This window comes from Giraffa tippelskirchi, chromosome X (genome assembly GCF_054371585.1).
Source record: "Giraffa tippelskirchi isolate mGirTip1 chromosome X, T2T-mGirTip1v1.2.pri, whole genome shotgun sequence".
Taxonomy (NCBI): domain Eukaryota; kingdom Metazoa; phylum Chordata; class Mammalia; order Artiodactyla; family Giraffidae; genus Giraffa; species Giraffa tippelskirchi.
The window spans coordinates 125575293-125591684 of record NC_137289.1 but is presented as its reverse complement, the minus strand read 5'-3'; the positions used below and the strand labels follow the sequence as shown (position 1 = coordinate 125591684).

The following is a 16392-nucleotide window of genomic DNA, read 5'->3' as shown; positions in this document are numbered from 1 at the left end:
TTGCATTTTTTATAGTTGCCAAGATGTGGAAGTAACCCAAGTGTCCATAAATCAGGAATGGCTGAAAATGTGGTATATGTATACAATGCAATATTACTCAGCCATAAAACAGAATGAAATTTTGCCATTTACAACAACACAGTTGGACTTGGAGAGTCTTATGCTAAAGTGAAATGAGTCAGAGAAAGAAAAGAATATACTATATGATGCCACATATTTGGAATCTAAAAAAATACAACAAACTAGTGAATATGACAAAAAAGAAGCAGACTCACAGATATAGAGAATAAATTAATGGTTACCAGTGGGGAAAGGGAAGGGGGGGGGCAAGGCAATATGGGATAGGGGATTAAAGGTACAAACTATTATGTATAAAATAAATAAGATACAAGCATGTCTTGTCTAACACAGGGAATATAAATAATATTTTATAATAATTATAAATGATAGTAAAGTATTACTTTCAGTTCAGTTCAGTTGCTCAGTCATGTCCGACTCTTTGTGACCCCATGGACTGCAGCCTACCAGGCTTACCTTTAAAAATTGTGATCACTATATTGTATACCTGTGACTTATATGACATTGTATATGAAATACAGTTCAATAGACTATATTAATAATAAAATTACAGCCTATATTAACCTATATTTTAAGACACAAATATTTAAAGTTGGAAATTCTGCATTGCTTTTCCTACTTTTGTCCTACCTCAAAGGCATGGCTGTTATGTGCCAATAGATATTCTTACCAAAAATTAATTTCTATACATTCAATTCATAAAGTACACTTTTTGTGGAATATAAGGACCTGAGGAGAAGTAAATAGCTAGGCAGAAAGGTCAATTCACTAACAAAAAGTGGGGCCAATTCACTATTTTCAGCATGACGTTCCCATTCGATTTGATGTAACAGTGGAATAGAAGGATGTAAGGACTGAAGCCTTCTGCCATAAGGGTGGTATCATCTGCATACTGCAGTTACTGATATTTCTCCTGGCAATAAGCAAAGAGGAACTGAAGAGTCTCTTGATGAAAGTGAAAGAGGTGAGTGAAAAGGCTGGCTTAAAACTCAATGTTCAAAAAACTAAGATCATGGCATCTGGTCCCATCATTTCATGGCAAATAGATGGGGAAATAATGCAAACAATGACAAGCTTTATTTTCTTGGGTTCCAAAATCACTGCAGATGGTGACTACAGCCATGAAATTAAAAAATGCTTGCTCGTTGGAAGAAAAGCTATGAGCAACCTAGACGGCATACTAAAAAGCAGAGACATTAGTTTGCCAACAAAGGTCCATCTAGTCAAGGCTATGGTTTTTCCAGTAGTCATGTATGGATTTGAGAGTTAAACTGTAAAGAAAGCTGAGTGCCGAAGAATTAATGCTTTTGAATTGTGGTGTTGGAGAAGACTCTTGAGAGTCCCTTGGACAGCAAGGAGATCAAACCAGTCCATCCTAAAGGAAATCAGTCCTGAATATTCACTGGAAGGACTGATGCTGAAGCTGAAACTCCAATACTTTGGCCACCTGCTGTGAAGAACTGACTCATTTGAAAAGATCCTGATGCTGGGAAAGATTGAAGGTAGGAGGAGAGGGGGGTGACAGAGGATGAGATGGTTGGATAGCATCACCGACTCGATGGACATAAGTTTGAGCAAGCTCTGGGAGTTGGTGATGGACAAGGAAGCCTGGCGTGCTGCAGTCCATGGGGTCTCAAAGAGTCGGACATGACTGGGTGACTGAACTGAAGGACTGAAGCACTGTGAGACTGAATTGCTAAAATGGACAATCTTTGTTACTGACAGTGGTGGCCTAAGGTCACTACAACTGGGTGACTTTAACAGGTGAAACAGTAACAAGTCAGGGATTTTTCATTCATCTATTTTCAGGGATGATCTTTTGGGGTTTATTGAATCAGATTCTGTTATTACCTAGTCATATAAATGAGTAAGTAAACTATTCTATAAAAAATATAAGTTATCAGTCACAATTTTTCAATGCCATAGACATATATGTTATAGAAACTTGATTTTCAGAGAAGTTCACTTATTTTATATACCTAAAGCCATGGACACTGTATCTGATAGCATGATAAAAAAGTTGTTTCATTTGAGAGAAACCGATCATTTAACAACTAAAGAAATCAAGGCCTAAAGTGTTGAATGGTTTGTCTAAGATTTCTATTCCCCAGCTGGCTTGAGATCAAATGAAGACCAGAATCTAGGGCTCTGAATTCTCAATTCAATAAGCTTTTTACTGTGCCAGTGGTTCACATTAGGAACATGCAACCTCAAAAATGTCACGTGCCTCCACATAATAGTCACATCTCCAGATTGCACAGATTGAGAAAAAGAGTGACAAAAATCCACTCATTCTGAATTCAGTAATATTCTAATTTTACATTTTATTAATTGTAGTACCATTTAACATCACTTTGAAAATATCTACTACATATATGTGGAGACACATAACTTATTTGATCCATAGACAACGGTTGCTCAATGATTTGAGAACTGCTTTCAGTGGTACTAGGAAATCTCAGTTATCTCCAGCCTCTAGGTTGAGAATCTCTAACATGTTGATCACTGCTTCATGATATTACTCTGATCAAGTATCTTCAAAACTCCCGTTCCTTCCCCTTACAGTTGATTTCAGTTAAGAGTTGCCAAACAATGGTATCATGATCTTTTAAGGATGGCTTATATCACAGACAGAAGTTCCCTCATGGCTCAGACGGTAAATAATCTGCCTGCAATGCAGGAGACCTGAGTTTGATTCCTGTGTCAGGAAGATCCCCTGGAGAAGGGAATGGTAACCCACTCCAGTATTATCGCCTGGAGAATTCCATGGACAGAGGAGTCTGGTGGGTTACCGTCCATGGGGTCACAAAGAGTCGGATATGACTGATTGACTAACACTTTATATCACAGACAAAAGCTGAATTTTTGAAATGGTTCATTAGTTTTCATAAATTAGAGGAGATTAAAGATTGTCAGTATCAGAGTACTCTCAGTTATTTAACATTATGATATGCTTTTCTGATTGGGAGAAAAGGGCACAGTCAGAGCTTGAATTTGGCTATCCCACAGGTTATTTCACTCACTTTTATGTATATTGTAGACCCTAACATGAATAAACCCATGTGGATATGTGAATATCACTACCATGTGTAATGAGATTGGTGAGGTAGGGAGGAGGAGGAGACAAATGGTGAGAAACACCATAGGATCATGTTTAAATATCTGAATTTGCCTTCACTTTACTTATAGAAAATTATTTTCTACTACTTACCCCAAATGCCCATGTTGTCTCTGACTAGCCAGTCTCTTCATGAAATTCTCAATATGCGTTCATTCTTTAGAAAATGAATCTATTCAAGCTGTTCCTCAGGCCTAAGTACCTTCATCACTTATTCTAATCCTTCCTATCTTTTATGATGAGAACCTCATGTCACTGAAGTCTTTGTTGACAACCTGAGTTACGTCTGAACTCTGAATTCTTATGTTGATGACAGTTTTATGTTAAAAAAAAAACTGTTTGATTACATATTTCCATCTATTATTCTTCACTGATCCAATTATAAAATTTTAGAATTGGAAGGAATTTGTGTGAATTCCAGTGCTGAACTTTAAAATCTGTCACCTCTGAACACTGTAAATCTTAGACTGAATTGTTTTGAAAATAATTCAGCAGACCCTTGATATTCTAAGATGCGTATCTATGGGCCATTGCAAATCAAAAAGTAGATGTAGGTGATCAGCTAGACTTACGTAGGACTTAAGGGATTTACCTCTGCCCAATAGTTTTTTAGAACATGAGATTAGTGTTAGAAGTTGTACATATCTGAGCCAGTCCAACCATCCAACGGTATAAATGTTGTCAACCCCACTGGAAACCACTACATGACATGGATCTTCGGAAAGTAAATTTCTATCACTTCATATCAATTATTTAGCTCAGGACAACATTTTAAGCCTTCCTACTTAGATTATAAAAAGCAAATCACATCTCTTATTTTGAAAATTATTTTAGTCTATACAAATCATTCTGATTACTGGCATTATAGCAAAATTTTCAAAATATGAGAGTTTTCAAAATGTTTGTTATCATTAGAAATCAACATGAATATTTTATTTCATATATTTTCCAAAAAGAAATAATGGGTTCATAAATGAGAAAGCTTTTATACTGTGACTTTGATAGTGTGAATTTAGTCTAACAGAATGGGTTTCATTCAAATACTATTACTGAATAACTCCTAACTTGGTGAAGCATCTGTGCTTCCTTAGTAAGACAGTCATGCAGATGAATATATTTAAATATGTATTTCCAAGGCCTCTGTAAGAAACAGGTAATCAAGTTATTTTTTTTACATAATTTTATTTATTTTTTGGCTGTGCTGGGTCTTCTTTGCTCATGTAGGCTTTCTCTAGTTGTGGTGAACAGGGGCTACTCGCTAGTGGTACACAGGCTTCTCACTGCAGTGGTTTTTCTTGCTGTGGAGCACAGGCTCTAGGGCATGCAGGCCTCAGTAGTTGCGGCTCTTGGGCTCTAGAGCACAGGCTCAATAGTTGTGGTGCATGAGCTTAGTTGCTCCATGGTATGTGGGATCTTCCCGGATCAGGGATCAAATCCATGTCTCCTGCTCTGGCAAGTGTTCTTTACCACCGAGCCACCAGTGAAGTCCCAAGTTATTCTTATTTTAATAAAACTGTGAATATATGTCATAACAAAGGACAATTATATTCTAGATAAATACAGCACTTGACTCTGTGTTACACAGGAAGTACTAAAAGGTTTACTTTCTAGGGTTAAATGCTAAGGAAGTTATTATTAATACATAACTTTTCCTGACCACTCTGTATTTTGAAAGGAAAAATTCTCCCATTGTATTATCTGAGACTCTAACATAGTTGGACTGGTTTAGAGCAAAACTCGGGTATGGGAAGTGGTTTTAAAATTGATTGAAGGTTATAGAATATGTCTAAAATCTTGAGCATCATTAATAAAGCTCACTTTACTTGGTCTTATTACTCAATTCATATCCTTTCTGGGAGATGAACTATCTCAAAATTCAAGACCTAACAGTAATGTACCATTATTGCAGAGTTGCTGTGAAACATTCCTGGGGCTCTGACCAGGATGATTGAGAGGACTCCTAAATGCTGAAAAGTGGATGTGACCAGGGAATGGCTTGGCTGTTTGCCAGTGCAAGAAATAACTTGATGCCGACATTAAGAGGTAGCTGAAGAATCTTTTAATAGTTTAGGCGCTTTTTCTAAATCCTCCAGTTACACTTCACTGATTAAATTATTAAGAACCTCTGATTTAGCTGTTTCATATTTTAGACGTGAGTGGAGATGTTTTGAAATGATTTCCGTTATTCATGGCTTCTTGTTTTTCAAAATTAAACTTATAGGATGCTGAGATAATCCCTTTTTATTAGGTCTGCAGACACGGAGAAGACACTAAAAACCAAACTAGCTGTGTGAAAGTATCATTTTCCTTAACAATACTGTATTATGATGGGCTAGTTTTCCCCCCGCCTTAGCTGAGTTACAGACATTTCAATTAATGCTATTAAACCAGTTGTTAAGACCTTAAAAATGGCTCCAACTAACTTCCAGATGTTTTGTATGTGTGTGTGTGTGCTCAGTCATGTCTGACTCTTTGCAACCTCATGGACCATAGCCCACCAGGCTCCTCTGTCCATGGGATTTTCCAGGCAAGAATCCTTGAGTGGGGTGCCATTTCCTCTTCCAGGGGATCTTCCTGACCCAGGGACTGAACCCACATCTCTTGCACCTCCTGCATTGGCAGGTGGATTCCTTAACCACTGCGCCACCTGGGAAGCCCCAACTTACAGATTAAGGCCAAGATAAGATTCAGGCAAAAGTCCAGGGAAGGACAAGACATTAAATTTAGGAAGAGCCTCCCAATGTGTATGATTAATTTGTATATGATTAACATTTCTAAAAATATTTCTCATTGTCGCCTACTTTATACATAGCTTGCAGATAAGATTGTCTTTCATAGCTTCATTGAACTAACAGTAACTGAACAGCTTTGGGCCCAACACCATGCCAGTGGAGTGAATACTGAACAACATTCAGTGAACTGAGCAACATTCTTTCATGGATGCTCTTACACCCACTTTGCATTTCTACTACTTAGGAGAGTTTTCAATTCTTTTCAGGCTTCCATGGATTCCATCCCCCCAGTTCTAGAGGTGGATTTAGATTCATCTAAGTGCTTAGATTCTAAGCCAATCATGATAATCCCTTCCCCTTAACTTTGGTTTAATACCCTGAAGTTGAATCAACCATCCTATGGCATCACTCTGAAGACTATCATTGATACGGGAGTAGATATATAACCTAGATTGGCAGATCTGAGTGATAGATAAATCTCTTAATCTAGCCTTGAGGTAAGAGATCCTCTGTCTCTCACTGTAACAGAAAATAATATTGCCCCATTTGCTGCTTGCAGCCACCTTGAAACCTGGAAGGAAACTAGTGAGGGGTCAGAGCTGACCCAGAGGGAAAATCAGAACTAAGAATATCACAGAGAAAGAGCACCAGAGCTCGGTTTATACTGTTTCTGGAGCTTGCTCCAATGTTTGGACTGTCAGTTAGGTGAAATTAATTATACTTATGGCTGAAGCCACTTTGAATGGGTATTCTTTTTCTCGTAGCCCCAAACATCTTTATTAACCATGTCACCAGAGTTACAAAAATAAATGAGACTCTATTGCTGCCTTTAAGAAGTTTCCATTCTAGTGGGAGATATATATGCCAACAACAAATTTCAGTAAAATGTAATTATACTTGCTGAAATAGAAGTAAATAGCAAAATGGTAGTATAATAAAGAAGTGCCTGTCTTCCCTTGAATACTAGGCAGAAAGGAAAGTATTCACACAAATAATATTTTGAGCTGAGACTTTAAGGTTGAGTTTAACAAAATTAAATGGTGATATGTGCATTTCTAGTGGAAAGAATAGCATATGTTAAGGTAGAAAGGCAGCATTTGGTGACTGGGGCACTAAAAATAGCTTAGTATTATCTGGTTATCAAGAAAGTGGTGGAAGAGTTGGGAAATAACCTAGACATCCTAGCAAGTACCAAATTATGAAAGACCTTGTATACCAAGCTGATGAATCTAGCTTTTATTCTAGAAAAAAAAAGAAAACTATTCTAAAATCTTGACTAATGTAATATGATTGGTGCATTAAAAAGTTCATTATCAATGGACTTTCAGTGTGCAAGATGGGTTGAGAGAGATGGGAAGACCAAGCATGAGGCTATGTAGATGATGACTGAATAAATGACAAAAACTAAATAGCAGAGCTATGCTAGAAAGTTGAGAGTTGTTTGGCTTACAAGTTCAACAAGATTGGTGGTAAATGATTGTTTAATACTAAGGAATAAGGAAAGTGTCAGAAAGACTCCTTGATTTCTAACTTGGATAGTGAGTGCCATACACCAACATAAGGAATATACAAAGAGGTGTAGATCTTTCAAAAGATAATGGTAATATCAAATTTGAGTATGCTGAGTTTGAAATAACTGTAAAACATCTAGGTGATAGCTGGCTGGCAGGTGAAAATATAAGACAAATGTCTAGGAAAGACATCTGAGCTAATCACTGGCATAGTTTTAGGAGTCTTTACTTGACATTCTCTAACACATTGAACTGTACTAAGATGATTTAAGATGAATTTTGTTACAAGCTTTAAAGCACAATTTAAAAACTACAAAAGAAATTTGGCCATAAGTACAGCATAGGCTATGACCAATCAGAACAGATGCCAGCTGTAAAGGGATGCACACATAGCATGGGCTAAGTCCTGGGTAATACCAACATTTAAGGGGCTGACAGGGGAACATGTCAACCAGTAGGGATGGCAACAAGGGACCACAGAGGTGCTAGAAAGCACAACTAAACAAAACAAGAGAATATGCAACCTCAAAAACCAAGACCGTAGAGAATTTAAAAGCAAAGAACATGGGTGATGCTTGGCTAAAACTATCAAAGGCACTGAAGGTAAGGTTTCAGAATCATAGTAAAGGGAATAATAATTCAAAAATTCTTCCCTGTGGATTAACGCAAATTGTCTTAATACTCAAGATATAATGTAATTTCAAAAATATATATATTTTACTGAGAATGTTAGGTAAAAACTACATAAAAATGAAATGAACTGATCTAATATAGTATTCATAATCTAATCTAATCTTGAGAAGCAAATAAACCATAAAGTTGGAGTAGGAAATAGCTACCCACTCCAGTATTCTTGCCTGGAGAATCTCATGGACAGAGGAGCCTGGCGGGCTACGGTCCATGGGGTCGCAAAGAGTCAGACATGACTGAGCGACTAACACTTTCAAGGAAGACAGTATAGAAACTCATAACATAAATGCCAGTAAGACAAATATATTAAAGGATTTGGGGTGGCAGATTTTTTTTATGTCGTACAGGATGACAAAGGAAGTAAAAAAATGAAGGATTGAGACAAAAATCAAAGGAGATGAGACATATTTGAATGAAATATAAAGACTAAAAGACATATAGGTGAGGTGAAATGAAACTGATCAATTTGTTTCATGGAAACAATGACTCTTCAGTGAGCGGAGCTGGAGGCAGGGGTTGTGTGACAAACTTCCAAAGACACATTTTAAACTGCTTTTTTTTTTTTTTTTTCCTATCCTTGCAGTATTTTCTATTCTCAAACAATATCTTTGTTCTTTTCTTATAGGTAGAAATATTGAGGATGATAATCCACTGGAAAGACAATTCATGGTTCTTACATTTAAACCACAAAATGAATCGGTTCACAATTGGATTGAATGACAAAAAATACTTCAAAAGCTCCCCTCTTCCTCTTTGTAAAACTGCTGTGATACTTTTGAGTCTACAAATCAAGGCAAGACCAAGACTTCTGATGTTCACACGGTTTTTGTTCTAGAGGTTTTGCCTATTTTGTGACCATAAATTTACCCAGTAGATTCAGGAAGAAGATGAGTAGTTTTTTTTTTAAGGCAAATGATGAGTCAGAAGGAGGTTCAAAGTTCTCCACATGGAGTTGTCACTACAAGCCCTGACATCAAAATCAATGGAAAGTGGCGCCAGTCTTGTTCTGAGTATAATTTGCAGTGGAGAGGAAGTTAAGAAAAACTGTGAGAAGACAGTTAAGAAAAATGGGTAGACAGATATGCAGCAAAGATGGGGGGGCAGGGAGGATTATTAAACTTGAAGCTGGCAAAGTTATCCAGATTCCACGTGGGATGAATGCAAACATCACTAGACTAAGGGTCACTTGACAACACGTTTTCTGCAAACCTAATGGGCCCTGATGCTGGGAAAGATTGAAGGCAGGAGGTGAAGGGGACGGCAGAGGATGAGATGGTTGGATGGCATCACCAACTCAATGGACATGAGTTTGAGTAAACTCTGGGAGTTGGTGATGGACAGGGAGGCCAGGCACGCTGCAGTCCGTGGGGTCACAAAGAGTTGGACACGACTGAGCGACTGAACTGAACTGAACAGGCCCTGATGGAGTAGGAAATGGCAACCCACTCCAGTATTATTGCCTGGAGAATCCCATGGACAGAAGACTCTGGTGGGCTACAGTCCACAGGTTTGCAAAGACTCAGATATGACAAGTGACTCAGATAATGACAAGCACACACGCATGCATGCAATATCTTGGAGTGCATCCTTGTTTCCCCCACAGCACAACCTATTATCCTCCTAGAGATAACCATTCTCTTGACTTTTCCATCTTTACTCCTCAATTACTGCCCTCTTCAGCTTAGAGTCCGTGATTCATCACTTCAGTCCAACCTGGACCCATTACTGTCTACACTTTCTAGTTATTATTAATTGCCTTGTTCCAATATACTTTCATAGAACCTTTCTGGCAAAACAACCAGGGATGAATCTTACCACCACCTTGATCTTTTCTTCTACCCATTTAAAGAGAAACTTCTTGAAAGTCTAGCTTCATTTCCTCTGGTTCTCTATTTCTGATTTTGGCCACTCCTCAGTCTCTTTCGCTGGCTTACTTTCCTCTGGATGTCAAATGTAGACATTTCTTAGGATTCTGTCCCAAGTGCTCTTCTCATTCTACATGTACTTCCTAGGAGATCGTCACTCTTGAGACTTAAGCTATGTTTTACTGTACCTTTGGACAACTCTGGTATCCATGACAAAAAAAGTGAAAAGTGAAGTCGCTCAGTCGTGTCTAACTCTTTGAGACCCCATGGACTGTAGCCTACCAGGCTCCTCCGTCCATGGGATTTTCCAAGTAAGAGTACTGGAGTGGATTGCCACTTCCTTCTCCAGAGGATCTTCCCTACCCAGGGATCGAACCCAGGTCTCCCACATTGTAGGCAGACGCTTTACCGTCTGAGCCACCAGGGAAGTCTGGTATCCATATTTTTAGCCTAAACCTCTCTCTGGGTTCATATGGCTAGTTTACTTAGTGGTCTTGCAAGCAGCTCAAACTTGATGTGTCCAAAACTGAACTCATCATCCACAGTTTAGTAATATCCACCACCATCCACCCAGTATCTCTTTAGTCTCCTTTTAATCTTCATTCCCTTTCTCACTTCTCTAGTTCAAGTCATCACTCTTTCTCACCCAGACCACTGGCACAGCCTCCAGTGTGTCCTTTACCTAAGTCATCCTCTACTCTTTTGCAGAACAAGCTCTCTTAAACCCAAGTTCATTATGTCACTGGCTTCTTCAAAAAGCTCCAGGGGCTTTCAATTGTCCTCCAAATAAAATGTGATTGATTTCTCTAACAATCCTTAAAGAACAATTTAAGGCTGTGGTATTTTCAGCATCATTCAGAACCTCCTCCTTGACATATCCCTTCTCACCTGCTCCTCACCTAACTCAATGCTTCGTCCATACTTGAATTTTTCAAGAAATGCCAGGATCCTTGTTGCTTCTAGTCTTTACTTCTGCCATTTCTCCTGCCTAGAACACGCTGCCTCCTCTGACCCCACCCCCCATCTGTTGGCCTAGGTACACCTATGTATCCTTCAAATCTCATATCAAAGTTCCTTTCTCCTTTCCATCTACCAACTCTCCCATTCCAGACTGAATTATGATTCTCCCATAACATTCTATATCCTAGTATTTTTAAAATGTAGTTATTTAATTCTCTTACTTTCTGAGAGCCCCAAATTGTGTTTTTCATGGTCAATATTATATCCTTTGCATCTAGCATACAACATAGCACATGGTAAAGCCTAGTAAGTTATTTGTTGAATTAGTGTATTGAAAAATTGATGATACTAATGCATACTAAATGCTTTCTTTGGAGTGAAAAAAACTTAAGACAGTATTTTAGAGCACTTTTAGGTTAATAGGAAGACTGAAAGGGAGGTGCAGAGGTATTCCCACATGCTCCCTGCCTCCATATATGCAATGGCTTTCCTCACTATCAACATCACTCACAAGAATGGTGCATTTTTAAAAATTAAGGATGAACTTACACTGATATATCATAATCATCCAAAGTCCATAGTATACCACCCAAAGTATACCTTAGGGTGCACTCTTGGTGTTGCATATTCTATGGGTTTGTGCAAATGTATAAAGCCATGTATCCATCATTATAGTATCATACAGAGTATTTTCAGTGCCCTAAAGATCCTCTGTGCTCTGCCTGTTCATCTCCCCCCATGCCGTTCCCAGGGCCACTGGCAACACTGATCTTTTCGGTGTCTCTATACCTCCGTCTGTTCTACAATAGCCTATAGTTGGAATCATACAGTGTGTAGACTTTTCAGATTCACTTATTTTTTTGTTTTTACTTCTTTCACTTAGTAATAAGCATTTAAGTTTCCTCCATGTCTCTCCATGGCTTGAGAGCTCATTTCTTTTTGGTGCTGAATAATACGCTCTAGCTTGGTTGTAATATAGTTTATTTATCCATTAACCTACTGAAGGACATCTTGAGTGCCTCCTAGTTTTGCCAATTATGAACAAAACTGCTGGAAACCTCCAGGTCCAGGCTTCTGTATGGATATAAGTTTTCAATTTCTTTGGAAAAATCCCACAGAGCAGAAAATTGCTGGGTTATATGGTGAAAGTATGGTATGTTTTCTAGTGTAAAGAAACCACCAAACTGTCTTCCAAAAGAGCTAATACACTTTGCAGTCCCATCAGTAATCGGTGAGAGCTCCTATTGCTCCACATCCTTACTGGCATTTGTTGTGGTCAATATTTTGGATTCTGGCCATTCTAATAGGTGGGCAGTGGCATCTCATTATTTTAACGTGCATTTCCCTGATGATCTATTAGGTGGGACATCTTTTCATATGCTAATATGACATGTGTCAATCTTCTTTGGTGAAATCTCTGTTTAGGTCTTCGACACATTTTTAATCAGGCTGTTTGTTTTCTCATTGTTGAGTTTTAGGAGTTTTTTTTTTTTTTTTTTTTTTGTCTGTTTTTAAAATAATTGTCCTTTATCAGATGTGTCTTTTGTTAATATTATTTTTTCCCAGTTTGTGTCTTGTCTTCTAATTCTCTTAAAAGATGTTCTTTTCTAGTACATAAAATGACAACTAACAGTTGGAGAAAGAATTTCACCAGTAACTGAGAGGATATTGGAAAATGGCTTCTTATCTCCCTGAGAATCATCTCCTGCTGACTCTAACTACATACTTTCTCTCTTTCCAACTAGTTCATTATTTAAGTGATAGTCAGTTGAAGTGGCATTATGATAGGGCTTTTCTGCTCATCTATTACACTTCTTTGGAAGACCATTCTATCTTTGTAGAAGTGTGCCAGTGGCTTCAATGTTCAAAACAAGCTCAGAAGTGACGTATAACATTGTCATCCCTACAAGAGTAAGCAGTAATTTGATTCCAGATGATTTTGAAATTATTATCTCTACTTAATAATATCTACATAAGGGTACCTCAATAATTAAAAATATATGTTTATAATAATAGTAAAAAAATAACCCTAAAATCCTCCTTTTATGGTGCTTCTGTGGCTGAGATGGGGAAATGTTCCCAAAATGTGAACAAAATGATTTAGTTTAATTCTATTTATGTAAGTCCCTAAATGTTTTCCAAATGAGAGTGGAATCTTCTTAATAGTTGTACCAAGTGTTTCACACCATCTCTTTATTTTACTATGAAGGCTTTACAAATTTCCATTCTATGCTGGGCAAATGATATTCTTTCTTCTGAGTAAGCATCAGAAACACTACTGATAAGAAATATTTTTCTCTTTGGAAGAAGCTTTAAAAGGATTGGAGAAACACATTCAACAATCCACATTATCTTTCTTAATTACTATGAATCTATCTGTAAATTTTTATCTAAAAGAGGGGTCAGTAAGCTACAGTCCTCAGGACAAATCCAACCCACCACTCATTTTTGAAAATAAGGTTTTATTGGAACAAAATCACATTCATTAATCTATGAATGTACTGATTATGAATGCTTCTGTACTTTAGTAATAGAGTTGACCTTGTGATTTGCAAAGCCAAAAATATTTACTATTTGGCTCTTTACATTAAAAAAAAAAATTGCCAGCCCCTGATCCAAAACCTTCTTGAAGTGATTTATGTCATTAACCTTTACCTCTCACTGAAATAGTAAATTCTCCTAAACTAGTAACTTACTTTATACAAGTAAGGATTTTTAATTTGTCCCCAATTACAGCTTCCAAACTTCACAAGGCATCTCCTAATTGCAGTATGCTATGATTTGGTGAATAAGTTCCTATTCTCTCCAATAGATTCATAGTTAGAAGGAGAGACTAGAAATAGGAATAATGAAGCTTCCGTCATGAGTCCCCGCTTATTCAGTTTCCCCCACTATAGCAACAAGATCATCTTCATTCTTGAAAGATATTTTTAAGATCAAAGTAGGTAGTATAAACTTGTAAAGCTTTTTATTATTTACCATCATACAGATTTCCACATTTTGTTTTCCCCATTTTCAGCTTCACTCACTGTAGTCAGGACTTGTTTCTGTTGATATTCACATGGCAGTCTGACCCGCCTTATTCCTTTAGCTCCTCTGCCACTGCCTGTGTATTCCCCGAGCATGCATCTCAGGATGGCTTATTACTGTGCTCCTCTTTTCTGCCCACTCAGTTCTGTCCGCTCATCCATTTCAATCCACTTGCGCCCACTGCCTTTCTCACACTGGCTTTTACTATAATGCCCCAGATTTATCCAGTTGTGAAAAATATACTCTGGTCTAGGAGCATGCTTAAGTGGGGTACTGGCTAGTAGAGGGGTCAGCAAGATCCATTTTGATGAGTTCTAACAAGGCTGTTAACTTCACCTCCTTTTATTTTCAAGGAAATTTCAACATCACCTAGTCCAGTGGATTTTAGTGCTTTTTAAACATTTAACTCCTTTCAAGTGAAATCTTAAGAAGACCTACCATGTGAAGCATGAAAAGGAGGAGGGCAGTGGACTGGTGGAAATTGGAGATGGGTGGCAAAAAGACGTATGGGGACATACTGTTGGGGCATCTATGACATTACCTGGAAAATTCCATGGACAGAGGAGCCGGGCGGGCTACAGTCCATGGAGTTGCAAGGAGTCAGACATGACTGACCAAAGTATGGCAGTGAGGGCAGAAGGGAGGCTCTCTAGAAGAGATGATGAACCCTAGGTTTCTCGTTTGTGTGCTTGGCTGGATGAAGTCCAAGGCAATATTCATTTCGATTATTTCACGCCGAAGAGTGGGGTCCACTTATTCACCACAACAACTGAACAAAGAAAAGACTATGTAGTATTTTCGGAAGGTCACCTCTGAACATACACACTGAAAAGAGTTTACCAAGGGGGTTGTGGTATTCTCTATGAGGAGATGAAATGAAGCACTGTTTAAAGAGATTTCTTTAACTGATTTTGAGCTGTAGCAGGGCACTAGACCTATAGTGCCTTGTGGTCTTTTCCCAGGTCTACGTTTTATAATTCTGCCACTGTACTGGTTGTTTGACCTTGGGTTGACAGATATAGAACTGGGAGAATAAATAAAGCTCAATAGTAACACTGTGGGAGAATCAGGTTTACCATCTCAATGCTTTTTTTTTTTTTTCTTTTCATTACCATGGCCCTATCTTTCAGGAGAGAAAAAGAGAAAAGAAGCTATTATATATTGCTTTTTACTGAAATCACTTCAATATCTACAAGGTTAGTACTAAGCATCAAGGGTGCTGTTGTTTAAGACTTAAGTTCACCTGCATGGCTTTAAGAGAAGATTTAGATGTCATACAAGAGAAGAAAATAGGGATAAGCAGGACTATGGTTCTTGAATTCACTTGGAAAATACATTACAAAAGTATGAATGCTACAATAGAGTCGATTCCACGGTCTGTGGAGTCCATTGCATCACCTGTACTACTAAGACCAAGTATGTTTCACATAAAGATTTAAGGACAGGTATGGAGTTTAGGGAGATATAGTGCTGTACTGTGTCTCCTTAGGATATGACAGTCTTTGGGATAACAACTCTCTGTAAGCTTTACTTTCCTCCTATGGTAAACAAAAAAACAAAAAAGGAAAAAAGGAATTCATGTGGAACCTATCTTATACGGCTGTTGTAAGATTAAATGAAACAATCCATAAAGGATATTTAGCAAAATGCCTGGTACAGAGCAAGGCGTTAATGCATGTTACTCTAAGATAAATATTAGGTGTGTTCGGGTCAATGCAAAAGCGAGGGGGAATAATCGAAATGAAAGCAGGTATTATTTTTGAAAAAAGCTCTGATATACCTAGGTATTACTGGAATAGAACCAGACTGTGAGACCTCAGAGACCCTCTAAGGGAGTTAAACACGGGGTGACAATGTTGTTTTGCCTGATTTACATCAGATCTTTGTTGTAAAGCACATTTTCTTCAATATGCTCAATATGAAGCATTTATTCACCTAGATAATAGATACAAATCCATGCATTCAAATGTTCCTTGGAGTCAGAGATCAAGATGGAAATCCCCAGAATCATAGAGATTTGTGTCTATAAACTTGCTTATTACATTCACATTCAAAGAGGTTAGAAGGGATAGTGTCAGCTTTTTAACCAGAATCTTTTCATTACTTCTCCCTGTTGGGATTGCAGCACATGCTGTGAATGACCTCCAGAGATCCTCAAGCTGTATGCAGAGAGCAAACTGAATCTGAAAGCTTTATTAGACAAGTTTGTCTTTCAGCTGGTGGGAAATGGATGTCAGCTGTACCAGGAAAAAAATAAAATTTCTTGTGAAACTGGGTCCTGACCTTGAGAAAAAACCTCAAATCTGAGTGCACGCTTTCGTTCTGAGTCCTGTCCTTATTTGTTAAACATGGAGTGCAGGTTCAAAAGAAAGAGGCATGTTTTACCTTAAACAAATAAGAATCAGGAA

At 37.9% G+C, this 16392-nt stretch overlaps 1 protein-coding gene and 1 long non-coding RNA gene across 4 annotated transcripts in view; both read right to left on the bottom strand.

The window, feature by feature from the left end:
- The window catches only part of DMD (dystrophin), a 2147259-nt gene that overhangs the window by 692087 nt on the left and 1438780 nt on the right, over positions 1-16392 (bottom strand). The gene's annotated exons all lie outside the window — the stretch shown is intronic.
- LOC145535981 (uncharacterized) lies at positions 4376-9084 on the bottom strand. Its single transcript, XR_014075568.1, has 2 exons — positions 8381-9084; positions 4376-5666 (listed from the first exon to the last, which is right to left on the bottom strand). It is a non-coding gene; the product is annotated as an uncharacterized LOC145535981 (long non-coding RNA).